Source organism: Sminthopsis crassicaudata, chromosome 1 (assembly GCF_048593235.1).
Source record: "Sminthopsis crassicaudata isolate SCR6 chromosome 1, ASM4859323v1, whole genome shotgun sequence".
Lineage (NCBI taxonomy): Eukaryota > Metazoa > Chordata > Mammalia > Dasyuromorphia > Dasyuridae > Sminthopsis > Sminthopsis crassicaudata.
The window spans coordinates 292,871,666-292,891,873 of record NC_133617.1 but is presented as its reverse complement, the minus strand read 5'-3'; the positions used below and the strand labels follow the sequence as shown (position 1 = coordinate 292,891,873).

Here is a 20,208-nt window from a genome sequence, read left to right as displayed (position 1 = left end):
GTATGATCACAGACCCATAACATTTTATGAGATATTCTTTGTGATTAATGGCATAAAATATACTTAATGAATCAATTTTATGCAATTTATTTTACACAGTCAAGATTTATGGCACAAATAAAGGCAGCCATGTGATTTCATGAGGTTCTATCTAGCATATCAGGTAAAGAAATTGCTATAAGTCATTTACTGATTAGACACAAAAGGAACCTTCCCAAACCTGCATCTGTGAAAGGGACACCTACATAGATACTTCAAATTACAGCTGTTTGTTTCTATAAAATTTTAACAAAAAGAGTAAAGTGAGGCAGACCTTCATTTATTAGCAGGGGCATATTACCTACCAACAAATAGGTCTATGCCTCCATTTATGCCACAGATCTTGAATAAGTGGACAGTTACTCATGCATGTTTTTGGGAAGTATAAAACAAATAACAGAACAGGACAGATAATGGAATTAAGACTAGCATGATTGGTTACAGAGCTGGGGTATAGGGAACAATATGATTAGTTGGAGGTTTGGTAACGGGAGCTAGCAATCACATACTCCTAACCCCTTTTGTTTCTCATGAGCACTTTGAATCCCCATGAAAGAGTAGCTCATAATTTGGGATACTAAACTAGACATCTTTGAAAGATAACTTGGTGGAATAAAGATATCAGGCCTTGCTTTCTCACATATTCTCCAAGGTCAGTTAAAATTCCTTAAGGCAAGAGATTTGGATTTTTAAATTTACCCCCTTACAGGCCAGCTCAACACTGAACTAAATTCAGAGACAAAGAACCATGACTTAAGCAGTTACAGGACAAAATTAAATACAGTTATTCCTTCCACATTGTGACTCTTCTCATGGTGGTTTTGCTATCTCATCTATCAGCATAAGAAATTAAATGGAACTCTTGGGGAATTTTTGTGGAAGCCACAGACAATATATAAAAGACAGCAGACCACACAAAAAGTTTAGAAACTCAGAATAAAATACATGTATGGTATTGTATAATATGAACATATTTTATCTTTTAATAGAATAATTCTGACTTTTTTACCTGGTATCGAGGGCCAAAAAATTTTATGTGAATTTTCCAGATTGAAGGGGCACCCATGCCCCTAACATCCCATTCCCCCAAAGTAAGAGAGATAGTTTTACTTGTAAATAGATTCAATTAAAAAAAATATTGTAGGATCAGTCTTGATCTTTTCAGAATTGCCTTCAATCTCCCATCTGTAAAAAATAATTAAACCACTTTAGGAATCTCAGGGATAATACTAGGGAAACACATGTACATTTTGTGTTTAAATTAGATTTCCTTTAATATATAGTATTATATAAAGATGAAATGTAGTATAGTAAAAATAGTGCTCATCTTGGGATCATAACAGAGTTTGTAAGGTTCAAATTCTGCCTGACATTCAATGCTGATGTAACCATAACCCCTCTGACATATTCACTACAGATGATGAATAAATTATAGCCAGAATTGTATAGAAGGGGAAAGAGCTGAAATGCATTTCAGAAACTATACAGTATTTTCAATAATGCTATGATGTTCCTTGCCGCAAAAGTACATTTAATACTAATATATTCTCAATAATGTTTTATTGCTATGAATCATTCAACACCACAATTCCATAAAAATCCAGTGTGTAGGTAACCTTAAGGGAAATAAACAGAAAAACATAATGGGTTTCTGAGTAGGCTGAAGATGATCAGTTAGTGATTTGGTCTCCAAAAATTCCATAAAATACACCTACTTAAAGTAGGTAATGTGGTACAGTAGAAAGATCAATGGATTTGGAATCAGAGGACTTAAATTTGGAACTCTGGCTTTGCCATTTACTACCCCAGCCACACTGGGGGGCTAAATTAGCTTCGGTTTGTTTTTCTAGAAAAATACTAGTTTTGGGCTACGTCACCTCTATCATCCCTTCCCACTACAAATGTATGGCCCCATAAAAAAGGAGGTAAGACAAATCAGGCAGCAAATAGATCAAAAGTCCAAAAGCAACACAAAAAGAACTAAAAGGACCTTGGTGTGTTAGATTCTCTGTGGGCCATTTACAGAAAGATAGGGGAAAGCGAATAGAATGAGAAAGTCCACATGAATGGTAATCTTTATTAATAAAGTTGTATTCACAGAATTCGTAAGCAGTTTGTAGGGAGGAACCAATTGATATCACACTGGGAGATTAAAAAAAAAAAAAAAGATCAAACACACACACACGAGGCTCATTTGCTACTATTAAAGTTTAGGCTCGGGTTTAGAAAAGTAAATACAAGGTACGATCTATTGACACGTCTCCTTGATTCCAGGAATAGATTTCATTTCCAGCATACAGATATGGCCACTAATGGCATTTCCCTTTCACACATAAGTTCACTGAGGAAGCTACTGGTGAAGGGGCTTGCTCAGTGTCACACAATAGTAAGTATAAATATCCGGTGAGTTTGAGCTGAGTTTTCAGGAAGTAAGAGCAAGAGGTTCAAGGGGCAGAAAGTGATGGAGGGAGGAGACAGATGAAGGACGACCCAAGGAGTAAGGGAGAAAGTAAAGAAAGGGGGATGGGAGCGGAAAGAGGCCAAGGGAGGGTCCAGCAGGAGGCTGCTCCCTCGAGGGGCTCTCCGGGTAGCACGACCCGCCCTCAAACATCCTTCACATGCCTCGGGCCCCTATGGGCCTCAGGAACATTCCAGGAGGAAGGCGGGACTTCCTGCGCAAGGATAAACGGTTTCCGATTCGGAAGAAGAGATTCTAACGGCTTTAAAGAGCCTGGTAAGGAGCTTGCGACTGGAAGGTGAGCTCGGGGCTGTCTTCGCCCCCCCCTCCCCACTCCCACTCCCATCTCTTCGGTGCCCTACCCTTTCCATCCTACCCCCACCTCTTCGGTGCCCTCTCCTTTCTATCCCGCCCCCGCAACTCCGCCTCACGCGGCATAAAGACCCCCTCGCTTCCTCTTTTTTCTCCCCCGCCTCTAGCCCACTCTTGGGGGTGCGGGGCTATGGTGGCGGCCCTATTCTGGCACCTGCGCACTGGGGCTGGGCAGATTCCTGCGCGGGCTGTGCGAGAAGCGGGGAGGAGGGCGTGACGTCTGAATCCTCCCGAAAAGTGGTCCTGGCCGCGGTGATTGAGGGGATGGGGATGGGGAGGGGGGGCGGAATCACGCCGCAGAGGTGGGGATGGGGAGGCCGGAGATAAATCGCACTGAATCCAGTCAGGCCCCTCTCCCTCACTTTTGCTATCCTGTCTCACCTTTCTGACATCATTCTTCTAATCCCGGGTACTCTTCCCTGTGCCTTTTCCCCTTGGGGGAGAGGATGACCCGGACTCCATTACCTCGGCTTCCCAGGAATCCTCGCTCTCTTCTCCACCCTCTGGAGGTATTGTGGAAGGGGCTCTCAAGTCAGTATCTTAGGTCGATTTCTTCTTCTACAGCTTTTTTTTTTTTTTTTCCTTTTTTTCTTTTTAAACCTATGTGATTTTAGACAAACCTCTCAGTCCCTCTGGGCCTCAGTTCCCTGCAGCGCTTAACTTGATCTTCAGTTTTTGTCTTTGTATACTGTTTCCTGCATGCAGAAAGAATTTAATAAATGCTTGTTAAGTTATTGAATCTTGTGTCTTAATTGAGAAACAGCCGTTTCATTTATTTAGTGATATTTATTAAGCATCCCCATCATGCCGGTCATAGGACTGGGGTAATGGCTTAGGGTACTGTGAGAGACAGACTGGGGCCAGCAGCAGAATCCGGATTCCTCCATTATTACCTGTATACTCTTGGCAAAGTCTCTGACTCTCGGGTAGAATGGTTCGGACTAAGTAAGGGCTCTTCCTGCTTTAAGTAAAGTGACACTTTGATTTAAAATAATCCCTCTCCTCAAAGAGCTTATGTAGTAGTAAGAGAAAGAGACATGAATATAATGTGGTATAGAATGTAGCAATTGTAGGTATCATTAAAAAAGGCCAAACAAAATTCACAGTTTTTCCCTCTTTTGTGAAGAGTAATACCGTCCAGCCTTCTAGTCATCCAAGTTTGTAACCCTTCATCCACTGCTCTCTTCTTCCCCAAACACTTTATTTATATTTCATCGGTTACTAAGCCTTGTTATTTCTATATCCATAATATTTCTTGTATATTTGGATTGAATTTTTTTTAAAATTTTCTTTCTTTTATTACAAATTTAATAAGAATGATTGGTTGTCTTATGGTTGATTGTCCATCGTTATGAAAGAGGATCAGATTGACATCACTAAGTTAAGAGTCAAGTTACAGTGTATCTGACCGTGGCTGATCAGGCCAATATGATTTCAGAATGCTCTGCCATAAATCAGACACAGGTCCCTATGAATATTTGGAGCAGTTTCTCAATTTTGTGCATCTCTGGTTTCCTTTGATCTAATTCAGTAATGCAAATTTATAAACATTACAAACTTAAGAATATTGAACCTTTCAGTATATAGAAAAGAGGATTGTATATATGAAATTGAATTTAGATTGCAGAGTTTGACTTAAAAGTTTATTGGGTTTAACATAATAGTAACAAAGCAGGTTTGCTTTTCTTTGTCTTCTGAAATAATTTCTGCTCATTTATTATTTAAGCATTTCAGTGATATTTTTGTTTTCTTTCCCTTTTTTTTTTTTTTTTTTTTTTTGGTTTCCCTTTGCCAGTCCTCCAATTATTATCCCCCATTCCCAATTTCTTACATTCCTAATATAGAGATTGTTTTTCAGATTACCATTTAAAACCTTTTGCAATCAGGGTCCAGCCTATATTTCTAGGCTTCATGAACATTATTTCCCACTAAGGTATCTACATTCCAACCAATCTGACTTATGTGCTATTCCCTGAGTTTGGTATTCCATCTCCTATCTTCATCTCTTGTACTGATTAGAAAGGAGATAATTCTTTCCTCACTTTTGCCTCTTTCTGTGAGTGAATGAATGGTCATGTTCTACCTCCTCAAAAATGACTTACTTGCTTATGTTGGTTATTCATGTTTTGTATCGTCTGTGTACTTGTTTTGTTGCTCTATTATCCCAGTAGTTCCCCATACATAGGGATTATTTTTCATTTTGCTTTTGCATTTTTAGCATATGACACAGTGAATTTTTTCTTTTGGTTGGTACTTAAATACTTCCTGAATTGTTATTGGTATTGCAATGGAAGAGGTTTATAAAGTACTGTGTAGAAGTTGAGAGAGAAAAAGAAGATAATTTTTGGTAAAGGAGAATCAGGAAAGGCTTCAAGAAGTTATTTGAGTTAGAGATGGGAGAGAATAAAATTAGCATTGTTTTTTTTTTTTTGTCTTTTCAAATGTGACTTCAGATTTTATCCATTACCTACCATTTTAAATTAGTTAATTTTTTTTTTTCAAAAATGACTTTTTAAAACAAAATTTTGCTTTTTTAATTCATCTAGGATGTAACTAATGGTTAGTTAGTTTTTTGTCTTGTTTTGTTTTGTTTTGCTTTATATTGTGGAATATGATATTCTGCCTATATCCAGTAGGTGTAAGTAAATATGCTTAGATTTATGGTATTAGTTTAATATTGTGAAGTTTTTTTAATGGAACTGTTACATTGTTCATCACATTGCACCTAGATTTTTCATGAAGAAATCCAAATATAAAACTAATGCATCTTGAGTCATCACTTGGCAATGATTAATTGAAAATTTCTTGGTAATTTTGTCTTACAGTTTCTTCAAATATTTTGGTCACTTAAAAAAAGAGATTTCTATGGCGCTCTTACAGTTAGATTCAATTATGCCTCAAAATATTTGTCTTTTATTCTTTTTTTCTTATTTGGGAACCCACAGATAACTCTTCTTTGATTTTAGTCTTCCTATTCTTAAAATTTTATTTTTTTAATTAAAGAAAACTTTTATTATTTTGATCTTTTATTTTGACAAATCCTGAATTATTTTTGGTCTCTTGACAAATTAGATTAAATATAATGTTCAATAGGAGGGAGGAAACTTTAAAATAATAATTAATTGTTGTTGTTATTTTTCTTTTCTTATAATGAATAGTTTCTTTTGAGACCGCTGAAATTGATATTGCCCACAAATATAGCAGGAGTTTTTCCTATTCCCAAATAAAGTCATTTCATATGCTGGTATGTTTGATATATCCAAGTTGTACATATGCATAGTACAAATTCAATCTTCTTCAGATCTCCACTAATAATGCCAAAAATAGTATTTATGTTAATGTTCAGGGGAGGTTTTATGTTTTAAACATTTTAGAATTCTTTTATGGGAGATTCTATCCATATAGTCTAGAAGCTAAAAGTTGACTTTGATTTTTGGATGAGTTATGATCTTGAACAAGATTATTTAGATCTCCTTCAGCTATTATGTATATTTCTGAGGATATTGATTCCTAATTGATCTCTTATTCATTATTGTTACAATGTGAATCAAGATTCATCCGAGTTCTGAGTTTCTAATTATTAAAATCTATCTCAGATGATGGCAGATTTGGATGTTGTTGAATAGTATATTTGGATTTGTTAGTAATCCCTAATATACTTGTTAAGCAAAAATTGAATTTTTCTTTTCTGTTCTCTCCAAATTATAGGAACTGCAAAGAACATGTGAGGAGATCCATGTATCTCCAGATAGTTAGTCTAATAATACAACTGAGGGGCCCAAGGCTTATAGAGATTACTTATTTTAAAACCAAAATAGAATTAATATGTTTTCTTAAATAGATCAATAAATTTTTTTCTCTGCTATTTATGAGTTGGATCATAACAAAAATTGTTTTAAGTGTTTGACATATGCAAGAGGCATGCTGAGTATTTAAGTAATTTCACATCAACATCAACCATGCACTTGAGAAAAAGAAATGATTTACCAAATGATATCTGCCATATAACTGACAGAATTTTTTTAAATAATAAATTTCAATACATGTCTGAACATCTTAGCTTTCTTGCCAACTAGCATATAAACTGGTATTTTACATGACAAGCAAGAATAAGCCTACTACATAGTGATTTCTTATTATTCTCCCCAAGCAAACTGTACTTTACCACCTCATAGTATATAATTTATGTAAATATTTACCTGTCACTTAATATATGGGGCTCAGAAAAATTCCATTTGCATTTTTGGATTCAACATAAAAAATAAAAAATGCAAATAATAAAAATAAAATGCAAAAAATTTCCATGTGACAAAATATATGTTTAACATTTAAGTAGTCATCTAGATTCTACTTGAAGACCTCTGCAAGCCATTTCATTTTTGGTTAGCTCTAATTTGGAGGACATTTTTCCTTGTATTGAGCCTAAATTGACTTGTTGGCAACTTTTTCCCATTGTTCCTGATTCTGGGCTCTATATTCAAGAAAAAAAGTTTAATGCTAATGCTTGTCATACCTACAAATATATGTTCATCTTAACTCTTATCTGCAAACTAAACATTACATGTCCTTCAACCAAATCTCATGGCATAATGTGAAGGCTCATCATCATCCATATAGAGCTTTTCACATTTTTCAGTTTTCTGAAGACCTTCCTAAAATGAAACAGAGTAGAAGACAGTAGTCCAAATGTGATCTGACTAGAGCAGATTACAAGCAAATTTAACCTCCTTCAAAGTTCTTTTGTTAATTTAGCCTATGATTTTTTGGCAACTGTGTAAGCTCCTTTGAACTTGAGCCCATAAAATCCCCACGTTTTCTGTTTCACACAAATTGTTACCCTGTCACACCATCCCAATCTTAGATTTGTACAGATGATTTTTTAGCACAAAGTATAAGATTTTATGCATATCTGTTAAATTTCATTTTGGTAGAATCTTAATCTAGTAAATACTTTTCCTTCCTCACTTGAGATCTGTTTAAGTCCTAGTTTTGTGTTATTTGCCAGTTTTTTTTTAAGCATGCCATCTATGCCTTCATTACCTGTTATTTATAGAAATGTAGAGCAGGACCAAGAAAAGATCCCTAGGAGCATGGAGTATTAATAAGTTGTCACCTGCCTATTAATGTTTATCCTTTGGATCTGATCATAGAACAATTTCTGAAATTACCTAAAAATAATATAGTTTCACACATATTTCTTCTTGACCATGTGTTAAGTAGTACAGGCTTTGTATGCAGGAATTTTGGCAAGATGTTTATCAATATCTTTGCCATTCCTCTCAACTATTGATCAAATTATCCTTTTAAAAAGGGGAATTGGGGTTAGTTTGGCATAAACTGTTCTTGATGAACCCATGCTACTTCTACAGGGGAAGTCATCTCAGGAGGGATATGAATCTCTCAACAGTGAAATTAATGACAATGCAAACAATTCTTCTGAGGAAGAAAAAACAGGAGTTGTTTGGAGAGACTTTTGTCGATGCACAGGGAATTCATTAACCAACTTACATATTTAAAAAGATATATATAAAAGAGGGAAGCAAGGGCAAGTAATAGAGGATTGCTAAAACATTATAAAATATTGCTGTAAGAATAGTGGCATAGTGGCAGAAATGCTAGAGCTCTGAATGACCTGAAGCTATTAATGGAATTTTTAAAAAATGGGTTTTAAAAAAATGTACATTTTAGCTTTATTGATAAAAAGTAGATCAAGGAAGAAAGTAGACTACTGTTAGGTGTAGATAGCCAACAAAGAGAAGGTATTTCTTATATTGGTTCTGTTTTCTCTGCCCAGTACAAAGGACTTTGCATTGGAAAAGACAGAACAAATAGATTAATGAGGAATTGGTGTCCAAGATAAATAAGAAGCAATTAGAGATCTCTTAGGTACCTTTGTCGAATTCATGTCCTGTTGTCCAAATGAACTGTGTTCTTTGGTACTAAAGAAAATGAAGACTATGATTATGGAACTTATCAGTGATATTTGAAAGATGGAGAAAAAGACAAAATGACATGATTCAAAAAAAAGGAAGAAAATAGTCTGCCAACTATAGGGAAGTGAGTTTGATTTATCCCATCCTTACCCCACTTTGCACTTTTTGCTTAGGAATAATAATCATATCTATTCTGAGTTCTAGGCCACAACTACATTAATTTTGTGAAGAATGTTGTTATTTTTTCCTTGCAGAATTCCTATGACTTAGGTGAAAACTTCCTCTAGTACCACTCCCTAACCTAAACCTTCTTACCCATCCATGTCAGTCCTACTAATAAATTCTTTTGTCAGTCTGCTCTCTTTCATTGTACCTTGTTGGAAACCTTATTGTGTTGTTAACCAACTACTTTTTGTTACATCTTTTCCTCTATCTTGTCTTCCTTGTATCACCGAAGCTTGCCTCATCCAGAAGATAGTCCCTGATCAGTGAGTTATTACATGCACTCTCTCTTATGTTTCTTGACATTTGGACCAAGAGGAGGAGTAAACATGCTTTTTATTCCTTATTGCCTCTTCTAGTTACCCTTAACTACCACCACCACTTAGCAATCCCTCATGTATAGATCATCGTAATCAAATATTGCTGCCATTTATCAGCCCTAGATTTCTCCTTTTTTCTCAAGGAATTTGATACCTAGCTCAGTCTTCCTCTACTTTGGAATAATCCTTTCCTTGTCCATACATATTATCTCCTCAGAAACACCTTTGTTTCCTAGTTCATTAGCATTTTCAACTCCTGTAATTTATCTGCACATTCTCTGTACATCAGACACTCAGCCATAACTCACACCCTTGATCTCATCTCCTACAGGTGTACTACCACATTCCATAACTGTGAAATCCTTTTCTCTGACCATAAACCATTCTACAAATTCTCCTGTTATACCAGACCACAGTAACTTTTAATCATTTCATCTTTCCCTGCTTTCTCAGGCCATTAACTTATTCTCAGGCCTTTCTTCTCCTCTTTGAAATCTTGATTCTACAGTTCAGCTATATGCTATCTTATACTGTCTAATTGCTTGTTACCTTACTTTATCACCATTTGTCCACTTCCAAACCCCAACCCTAGATTAGTCTATTACTGCTTATTTGCTTCCTTTTTAGTAGTACCAAAAGCTGCTGGAGGAAGTCTTATAAATCATATTAAGAGGGTCTACTTCACATTTATCCTCCTTCAGACACTTAACAATTGTGTGGCCCTGGGCTTAACCTTTCTTTGGTCTCCCTTTCATTATGTCTTAAAATGGGGATAATAATAACTTATCTCACAGGGTTATTATAAGGATTAAGTGAAATAATGTATGTATAGCATTTAACAAAAGGAACTCAGGTTAGCAGAGAGTAGTAAGATTTGAGAGATGTGGCAGTTGAAACAAATTTGATAATTCTTTGTATATGTAAGGTGAAGTAGAGTGAATAGACAAGGATAACATACTCAGGTTACAAATCTATGAAACTGGCAGAATGGTGGTACATTTTTTAGAAACAAGTTTGGAAGAGGGAATAAGTTTTGAAGAAAAGAACATGTTCTGCTTTAGACAATTTGAGGTATCTTAGGGACATCTAATTTGAAATGTAGAGATAGTTTTGATGCAAGAATGAAATTCAGGGGAGATGTGTATAAGACTGATTACATAGATCTGTGGATTCATCTCCATAGAGTTCCTTCCCTTCCTCCCTCAAGTAGAAGCTTGATACAGATATAGGACATTTTAATGTCCTATACCTATTCTGTGTGTCTCACTATCTGTCAGTTGTATTATAGTAGTGATTTCTTTATGGTATGGGTTAGACAAGATGGCTGCTGAAATTCCTCCTTCTTCTAAAATTCTGATTCTGTTGTTATTCAAAATACCTAATAACTATCCCTTTAATAACATGTCCTTGAATTTTGCTGGGAATCAAAGCCAAGCTCACTGGCTAATTGATTGCAGACACATCCATTCCCCTGAGGTTCCAGGTTGAAGAAAAGGTTTAAGCAAAGAAGCAGAACCAAGGCAATATAGATTTCTTCAGATAGTGAGTAGTAGTTCAGTTTGGTTAAAATATAGGCTATAGAGTATAGTAGGAGACAAGGAAAGCCCAAAAGGTAAATTGGGGCTAGACTAGATTATGAAGAGTCATGAAGTGCTAAAGGATGTTTATATTATAACATAAACAAAAACAATTTTATTAGCCTTCCCTCTGTTTTAACTCAAGTTTTTTTCCCCTCTCTTTTCTTTCTGCAATTTGAGGATCATTGTAACAATTTTAACCATATGTGATTTATTCACTCTTTAGGCAGAAATATTATGCTTATAATCCTTTTCATAGAAAATTACACATTAGAGAAGATTCCTACATCTTTTTGAACAACCTGACACTTCTACCATAAATCAGAAATATTATAAAAATTCAGTGTATTAGATGGTGTTTTAAAATTTTATTTGTGTTTTTGGTTAGTTATTTTTAGATGATTCAGGATTTCTCTTTGGAGAAGTCAATAGAAAGACCTCATAGAGGAAGCATCATAAATACTTTTTCTTTCTATAACATGGACATTACATTTATAAACTCCTTTTTTACTTTTTTCATACTCTATATTTGATACTCTTCCCTTACGAACTATTTCCTTTATTTTCTAGTATTCTCAGCTTGTACCTCTTAGACTTTCTTTTTTTTTTTTTGCTGCTTTCATTTCTTACATCAGAGGTGATATCAAACTTGAAGCTCCAGAAAATTCTCAAGTGAGGCTGGAAACTATTAAAATGTAATTGAGAAATAGCTAACAAAATAAATAAAAATACAGTATGACAATGGATAATGCTAATTTGTGGTTTTCTAAATCAGTTTGCAGCCAGGAATTCATTTGGTTTTGAGTTTGATTCCATTGATATATACCACCTTTATACTATTTATTGAATCTCTATTTTCTTTCATTCCCCATTCTCTGGCATCTTTTGATCAGACAACAAATCAGAAAAAAAAAACAAAAAAAACCTTTTTGCTGACATTGAGCTCAAAACCTGGTGCTATCTGGCAACTTCATTGCCCAAATATAATTCAGGGTTACAATTCCAGGATGGAAAGGAGTATAATGCCTGTAGCTACAGGGGAACAGGAACCTTCATCCCAATTCTAGGTCTTTGAGGAATGCTAGTGCCTGTGGCTATAGATGAATGAGGGCTCTTCTTTGGTAAAGATCAGAATGTAGGCCAGGAGAGTGGTAACCACATATCTCCCTGGAATATACCACCTTGAAAACACTGAAAACTTACAGACCCTGATAACTAGCTCTGAAAATAGCATAATGAAAAAGTTTGAAGCTTGGTGACTTTCCACCTGTAAGTAAGCAAAGCCAAACTTAACAAAATTCAGTCAAAAAATAAACTAGAAAAATAAGCAACAACCATAAGAGAACCTATTTAAAAAAAATACTATAATCACAAAGAAAACCAAGACACAAATTCAGAAAACAAGAAAACAACTGCCAACAAAATCAGTAATTCAAGGAAATTATGAAAAGAGAATTAACAGTTTGGCAAAAGCACCAAAAAACACTAAGAAAATATCTTAAAAAGCACAATTGGCTATTTCAAACATAAAAGGACAAAAATTCACTAAATAAAAGTACTTAAAAAGAATTGGGCAGGTGAAAGCTAATGATTATATGAGAAATCATAAAACAAAGTTAAAAGAATGAAAAATAGATAAAAAAGTGAAATATGTCATTGGAAAAATAATTGACCTGGAAAGTAGCTCAAGTATACATAATTTAAGTATTTTTGGACTACCTAAAAGCTATGATCAAGGGAAAAAGCCTATCTTTCAAGAAATTATGAAGAACTGCCCCATTATTTTAGAAAGAGAAGGTAAGATAGAAATGGAAAGAATCCACTGATTAGTGTCTGAAAGAGATTCCAAAATGAAAACCCCTAGGAAAATTATAGCCAAATTCCAGAGCTCTCATATCAAGGAGAAAATATTTCAAGTAGCCAGAAATAAATCATTTAAAAATCATAGAACCACAGTCAGGATCATTCAGTATTTAGCACTTTTTGTGTTAAAGGAATATGAGTTAAAATATGATACTCTAGAAAGCAAAAGAGCTGGGATCATAAGCAAGAATAACCTAGCCAATAAAATTGATGAAATAAAAAAATCATTTAATGAAATAGAGGACTTTCAAGCATTTCTGATAAAAAGACTAGAGCTGAATAGAAAATTTGACATTCAAATACAAGATAACAGAATTATAAAAAGATAAACATGAAAAAGGTCACTAGGATTTTTAATAGGCTAAACTTTTTATAATCCTATATAAAAACTTTATCATTAGGGAATGCTTCCTTTAGCTTACTTTCCTGCCCCACCACCCACCGAATTTCCCAAAGGATCTTCATTTTAAAAAATCTGTCCATAGCCAAGTGCAGACTGTGGCTGAGGAGATAGTCACTAGTTCTAGCTACCCAGTTCCACAAACAGAACTGGGCACTCGGCCCTAGGCTCCAGAGTCAAGATCTTTGCACTCAGTCACTTTCAAATTTAAGGAGTCCACATAGAGGACACAAGTGTTAGTTGATTATATTGAAAAAAAAAATAAGAATGAAAAAGATTTACTGGGAGATGGGAGAAGGAAGAGGAAGAATGGGGAAAATTATCTCACATAAAAAGGTATACAAAGAAGAGCTTTAATGGACAGGGGGAATAATTGGAGGAGATGGTGGGCAGTGTCTGGATCTGTTCATGGGAGGACTTTGGTACCAGCCTGAGCGCTGATCATGGATGAAGAATGAAGAGACGGGACTCAGGAGGATAGTCAAGCAGGAATTCGTTTATTCAAAGAGACTCTCAGTCTAATATATCATATACTCATGTAACACAATTACATAATTATAGGGTACTGCGCATGTGCAACTACATAATTTGCTTTTGTGTGCAGATGTTTCCTTGCCATGTCAGTATAGTTGTGCCAAGATGCATGTCTGCATACTCTGCTCTAAGTACAACACAAGTTCTCATTCACTTGACTTCTCAGGAAAACTGAGATGCCTTAAGGGGGATGGGGAGCCAAACTAGACATATCCAGAGGGTTCCTTCCTACACTAAAGGGTCTTATACCTCACCTGGGGTTCCCTACTATCTGTGGCCTTCAACAGGGCAACACTTGAACTTCACTTAAATGAGAATTGGGTGAAAGAAGGAGAAGTAATAAAAGAGAAGTTGGATTAAGAATAGCAATAGTCAGAAACAAAACATACTTGAGGTTTAGGGTAGTAACAGAATAGGTAGAATTGGATCCAGATAAAAACATCATTAGTAATCATCCTAATGAATGTGAATGGGACAAATTCATCTCTAAAATGGAAGAGAATAACAGAGTGGCTTAAAAATATAATTGGAATATATTTTATATAAAGGACACTTAGTTAAAATAAGAGGCTGATGCTGAATCTATTAGACTTCAGCTGAAGTAAAAAAAAAGCAGGGGTACCAATCATGATCTCAGCAAAACAAAACAAAACAAATGCCTAGTTAAAAAATCAATCAGAGAAACTATATATTGTTTAAAAAGTACACAGACAATGAAGTAATAACAGCAATATATACCAAAATAACAGGGTATCTAAAGAGGAAATTTAAAAAGAGGTACAGTAAAAAATAGTGAAACTATATACTATTTGCTGACCTTATTCCCAGAAATAGATAAATCTAACCATAAAATAAGAAAGAAATTGAAGAGATGAATAGAATTTTAGAGAAATTAGATATGGTAAGCCTTTGGAAAAATTTTAGTAAAAATAGAAATGAGTATACTTTTTTTTTTTTTTCTCAGCTATACGTGGCATCTTCACAAAAACTGACATAAAAACTTCACATGCAGAAAAGCAGAAATTTTAAATGTACTCTCCTTAGACCATAAATGCAAGAAAAATTCAGTAAAGGACCTTGGAAGCATAGTTAAAAAACACCCCCACCAACTCTGAGGTACCCCTTTACATCTATCAGATTAGCTAATATAACAGAAAAGGAAACTTATAAGTATTGGAGAGTATGTAGGAAAAATGGAACATTAATGAGCTGTTGGAATTGTAAACTGATCTGACCCACTCTGAAGAGCAATTTGGGACTGTGTCCAAAGGGTTATAAAACTGTACATATCCTTTGGTCCAACAATACTATTTAAATCTATATCCCAAAGATTAAAAAAAGGTGGAGGAGAACCCTTTTTGTACAAAAATATTTTTAGCTGCTCTTTTTATGGTGGCAAAGAATTAGAAATTGGGATGTTCATCAACTAGAGAATAGTTACATAGGTTGTAATATATGATTGTAATGGAGTATTACTATAAGAAATGACAAGCAGAATTTGAGAAAAACTGGAATGACTTTTATGGAACTCATGTAAAGTTGATGTAAACTGATGTAACTATGATGCACATAATAACAGCAATAATAGTATGTGGTGATCAACTGTGAATGATTTAGTTTAGAATTTCAGCAATATAACGATCCAAGATAGTTCTAAAAGACTCATAATGAAAAATTCTATCCACCTTCAGAGAAAGAACTGATAACAGTCTGAGTGCAAATTGAAGCATGCTATTTTTCCACTTTCTCTAGGTTTCTTTTCTTTTTTTTTTTTTTTTTTCACTTTTGTGTTTTTTTCTTTTTTTTTCTTTTTTTTTATTTTTTTTATTATATATATATATATATATATATATATATTTTATAATATTATCCCTTGTATTCATTTTTCCAAATTACCCCCCCTCCCTCTATTCCCTCCCCCCGACGACAGGCAATACCATACATTTTACATGTGTTACAATATAATCTAGGTACAATACATGTGTGCGAATATCATTTTCTTGTTGCACAATAAACATTAGAATCCGAAGGTACATGCAACCTGGGCAGACAGATATTAGTGCTAACAATTTTCATTCCCCTCCCAGTGTTTCTTCTCTGGGTGTAGCTACCTCTGTCCATCATTGATCAACTGGAAGTGAGTTGGATCTTCTTTATGTTGAAGATTTCCACTTCCATCAGAATACATCCTCATACAGTATTGTTGTTGAAGTGTACAGTGATCTTCTGGTTCTGCTCATTTCACTCAGCATCAGTTGATTTAAGTCTCTCCAGGCCTCTCTATATTCCTCCTGCTGGTCATTTCTTACCGAGCAATAATATTCCATAACCTTCATATACCACAATTTACCCAACCATTCTCCAACTGATGGACATCCATTCATCTTCCAGTTTCTAGCTACAACAAAAAGAGCTGCCACAAACATTTTGGCACATATATGTCTCTTTCCGCTCTTTAGTATTTCTTTGGGATATAATCCCAGTAGTAGCGCTGCTGGGTCAAAGGGTATGCACAGTTTGATAACTTTTTGGGCATAATTCCAGATTGCTCTCCAGAATGGCCGGATTCTTTCACAACTCCACCAGCAATGTATTAGTGTCCCAATTTCCCCACATCCCCTCCAACATTTGTCATTATTTGTTCCTGTCATCTTAGCCAATCTGACAGGTGTGTAGTGGTATCTCAGAGTGGTCTTAATTTGCATTTCTCTGATCAGTAGTGATTTGGAACACTCTTTCATGTGAGTGGATATAGTTTCAATTTCTTCCTCTGAGAATTGTCTGTTCATATCCTTTGACCATTTATCAATTGGAGAATGGTTCGGTTTCTTATAAATTATGGTCAGTTCTCTATATATTTTGGAAATGAGACCTTTGTCAGAACCTTTGTTTTTAAAAATATTTTCCCAATTTGTTACTTCCCTTCTAATCTTGTTTGCATTAGTATTATTTGTACAGAAACTTTTTAGTTTGATGTAATCAAAATCTTCTATTTTGTGATCAATAATGATCTCTAGTTCTCCTCTGGTCATAAATTCCTTCCTCCTCCACAAGTCTGAGAGGTAGATTATCCTCTGTTCCTCTAATCTATTTATTATCTCCCTCTTTATGCCTAAATCATGGACCCATTTTGATCTTATCTTGGTATATGGTGTTAAGTGTGGATCCATATCTAATTTCTGCCATACTAATTTCCAGTTTTCCCAACAGTTTTTTCCGAATAATGAATTTTTATCCCTAATGTTGGAATATTTGGGTTTGTCAAAGATTAGATTGCTATAGATGTACCCTTTTTTGTCCTTTGTATCTAATCTGTTCCACTGATCTACCGGTCTATTTCGTAGCCAATACCAAATGGTTTTGGTGACTGCTGCTATATAATATAGCTTTAGATCAGGTACACTTAGACCACCTTCCTCTGAGTTTTTTTTCATTAGTTCCCTTGCAATTCTTGACCTTTTATTCTTCCATATGAATTTTGTTGTTATTTTTTCTAGGTCATTAAAATAGTTTCTTGGGAGTCTGATTGGTATAGCACTAAATAAATAGATTAGTTTGGGGAGTATTGTCATCTTTATTATATTCGCTCGGCCTATCCAAGAGCACTGAATGTCTTTCCAATTATTTAAATCTGATTTTATTTTTGTGGCAAGTGTTTTGTAATTTTTCTCATATAATTCCTGACTTTTCTTTGGTAGATGGATTCCCAAATATTTTATACTCTCAACATTTGTTTGGAATGGAATTTCTCTTTGTATCTCTTGCTGTTGCATTTTGTTAGTGATATATAAAAATGCCGAGGATTTATGTGGATTTATTTTGTATCCTGCCACTTTGCTGAAATTTTGAATTATTTCTAGTAGCTTTTTAGCAGAGTCTTTGGGGTTCTCTAAGTATACCATCATGTCATCTGCAAAAAGTGATAGTTTAATTTCCTCATATCCTACTCTAATTCCTTGAATCTCTTTCTCGGCTCTTATTGCCGAGGCTAGCGTTTCTAGTACTATATTGAATAGTAATGGTGATAGTGGGCAACCTTGTTTCACTCCTGATCTTACTGGGAAAGGTTGCAGTTTATTTCTATTGCATATTATGCTTACTGACGGTCTTAAATATATACTCCTGATTATTCTAAGGAATAATCCATTTATTCCTATACTCTCAAGAGTTTTTAGTAGGAATGGATGTTGGATTTTGTCAAATGCTTTTTCTGCATCTATTGAGATGATCATATGGTTCTTATTAATTTGATTATTAATATGGTCAATTATATTAATAGTTTTCCTAATATTAAACCAGCCCTGCATTCCTGGAATAAATCCTACTTGATCATAGTGTATTATCTTGGAGATGATTTTCTGAAGTCTTTTTGCTAATATCTTATTTAAGATTTTATCATCAATATTCATTAAGGAGATTGGTCTATAATTTTCTTTCTCAGTTTTCGATCTACCAGGTTTAGGTATCACTACCATGTCTGTGTCATAAAAGGAGTTTGGTAGGACTCCTTCATCCCCTATTTTTTCAAATAATTTATATAACATTGGGGCTAATTGTTCTTTAAATGTTTGGTAGAATTCACATGTGAATCCATCTGGCCCTGGGGATTTTTTCCTGGGGAGTTGATTAATAGCTTGTTCTATTTCTTTTTCTGAAATGGGACTATTTAAGCAATTTATCTCCTCCTCTGTTAATCTAGGGAGCCTATATTTTTGGAGAAAGTCATCCATTTCACTTAAGTTATCAAATTTATTGGCATAAAGTTGGGCAAAGTAACTCCTTATTATTTCTCTAATTTCCTCTTCATTGGTGGAAAGATCCCCGTTTTCATTTGTAAGACTATCAATTTGATTTTCCTCTTTCTTTTTTTTGATCAAATTTACCAAAGGTTTATCTATTTTATTGGCTTTTTCATAAAACCAACTCTTGGTTTTATTTATTAATTCAATAGTTTTTTTACTTTCAATTTTATTGATTTCTCCTTTTAATTTTTGTATTTCGAGTTTAATTTTTGGTTGGGGGTTTATAATTTGGTCTTTTTCTAGCCTTTTAAGTTGTAAGCCCGATTCGTTAATCTTCTCTTTCTCAATTTTCTTCAAATAAGCCTCTAAAGATATAAAATTTCCCCTTATTACTGCTTTAGCTGCATCCCAAAGATTTTGATATGATGTCTCATCATTATCATTATCTTGGGTGAAATTGTTAATTGTTTCTATAATTTGCTCTTTCACCCAGTCATTCTTTAAGATGAGATTATTCAGTTTCCAATTACTTTTTGGTCTATTTACCCCTAACTTTTTACTGAATGTAGCTTTTATTGCATTGTGATCTGAGAAGAAGGCATTTATTATTTTTGTGTGTTTTTTTCTTACACAGCATGAATATTATGGTTGTACACATATAACCAATTCCAAATTGTTTACTGTCTCAGGGCAGGGGGTAAAGATAGAGTGGAAGAAAATTTGGAACTCAAAATTTTAAACAATAAATGTTAAACATTGTTTTTACATATAATTTGGAAAAAATGTTTTATTCAAAACATTTAATTGGATACTAAATTTAACACTAAAGAAAAAATAATAAAATAAATACTATTGACTAATTTGAATTAAAAAATCCAAGTTTACCAGTATCAAAAATGAAAAGTGGAATGAACCACCAAAGAAGATGAAATGTCTAATTATATGTCAATAAAACTGAGTAAGTCAAATGGGTGAATATTTACAATAATATAATTTTCCCAGATTAATATGAGAGGAAATAGAATACTTAAATTACTCTGTCTTAGGACAGGAAGTTGAACAAGTCATAAATGAGCTCCCCAAAGGAAAAAATCCTTAGGACCAGATAGATTTATATGTGAATTCTCCTAAACATTTAAAGAACAAGTAATTCCTATATTATATAAACTATTTGAAAAAATAAGAATTCTATCAGATTCCTTGTTTGATAGAAGTACTGTTTTTATGCCTAAGTCAAGGAGAACAGAAACAGGAATAAAACTATAGGCCAACTTTCTTAGCAAACTTCGATGTAAAAAATTTAAATAAAATAATATCAAGGAAATGACAGAAATATTGCAAAGTTCATGCACTCTTGAACAGATAGTATTTATATACCAAGAATTCAAGATTAGTTCAGTATTCGTGTATTGATCATATAAATAACAAAATAAAAACTATCATATCTTAATAAATGCAGAGAAATCTTTAAAAAATTTTTTTCTTAAATATTTTTCTTAGCTTTTTATTTTCAAAATATATGCATAACTAGTTTTCAACATTCACTCTTGCAAAACCCTGTGTTCCAATTTTTTTCTCCCTTCCCTCCACCTTCTCCCCCAGATAGCAAGCAACCCAATATATATTAAACATGTGCAATTCTATACCTATTTCCAGATCAAAAAGGAAAGAAAATGAGAAAGAAAACAACACGAAAGATGAAAGTTTTATGTTATGATTCACATTTCAGTTCCCACAATCCTCTTTAT

The 20,208-nt window shown here is 34.2% G+C and overlaps 1 protein-coding gene across 2 annotated transcripts in view; it reads left to right on the top strand.

Annotated features, from left to right (window-relative positions):
• The first annotated feature begins 2,676 nt into the window (after nucleotides 1-2,676).
• The window catches only part of IMPA1 (inositol monophosphatase 1), a 60,820-nt gene continuing 43,288 nt past the window's right edge, over nucleotides 2,677-20,208 (top strand). Inside the window, exon 1 of one of the 2 annotated variants that reach the window (XM_074278965.1) lies at nucleotides 2,677-2,795. The gene's annotated coding sequence lies outside the window, so the exon portion shown is untranslated. The remainder of the gene's footprint in view (nucleotides 2,796-20,208) is intronic. The other variant, XM_074278966.1, reaches the window with a different exon arrangement.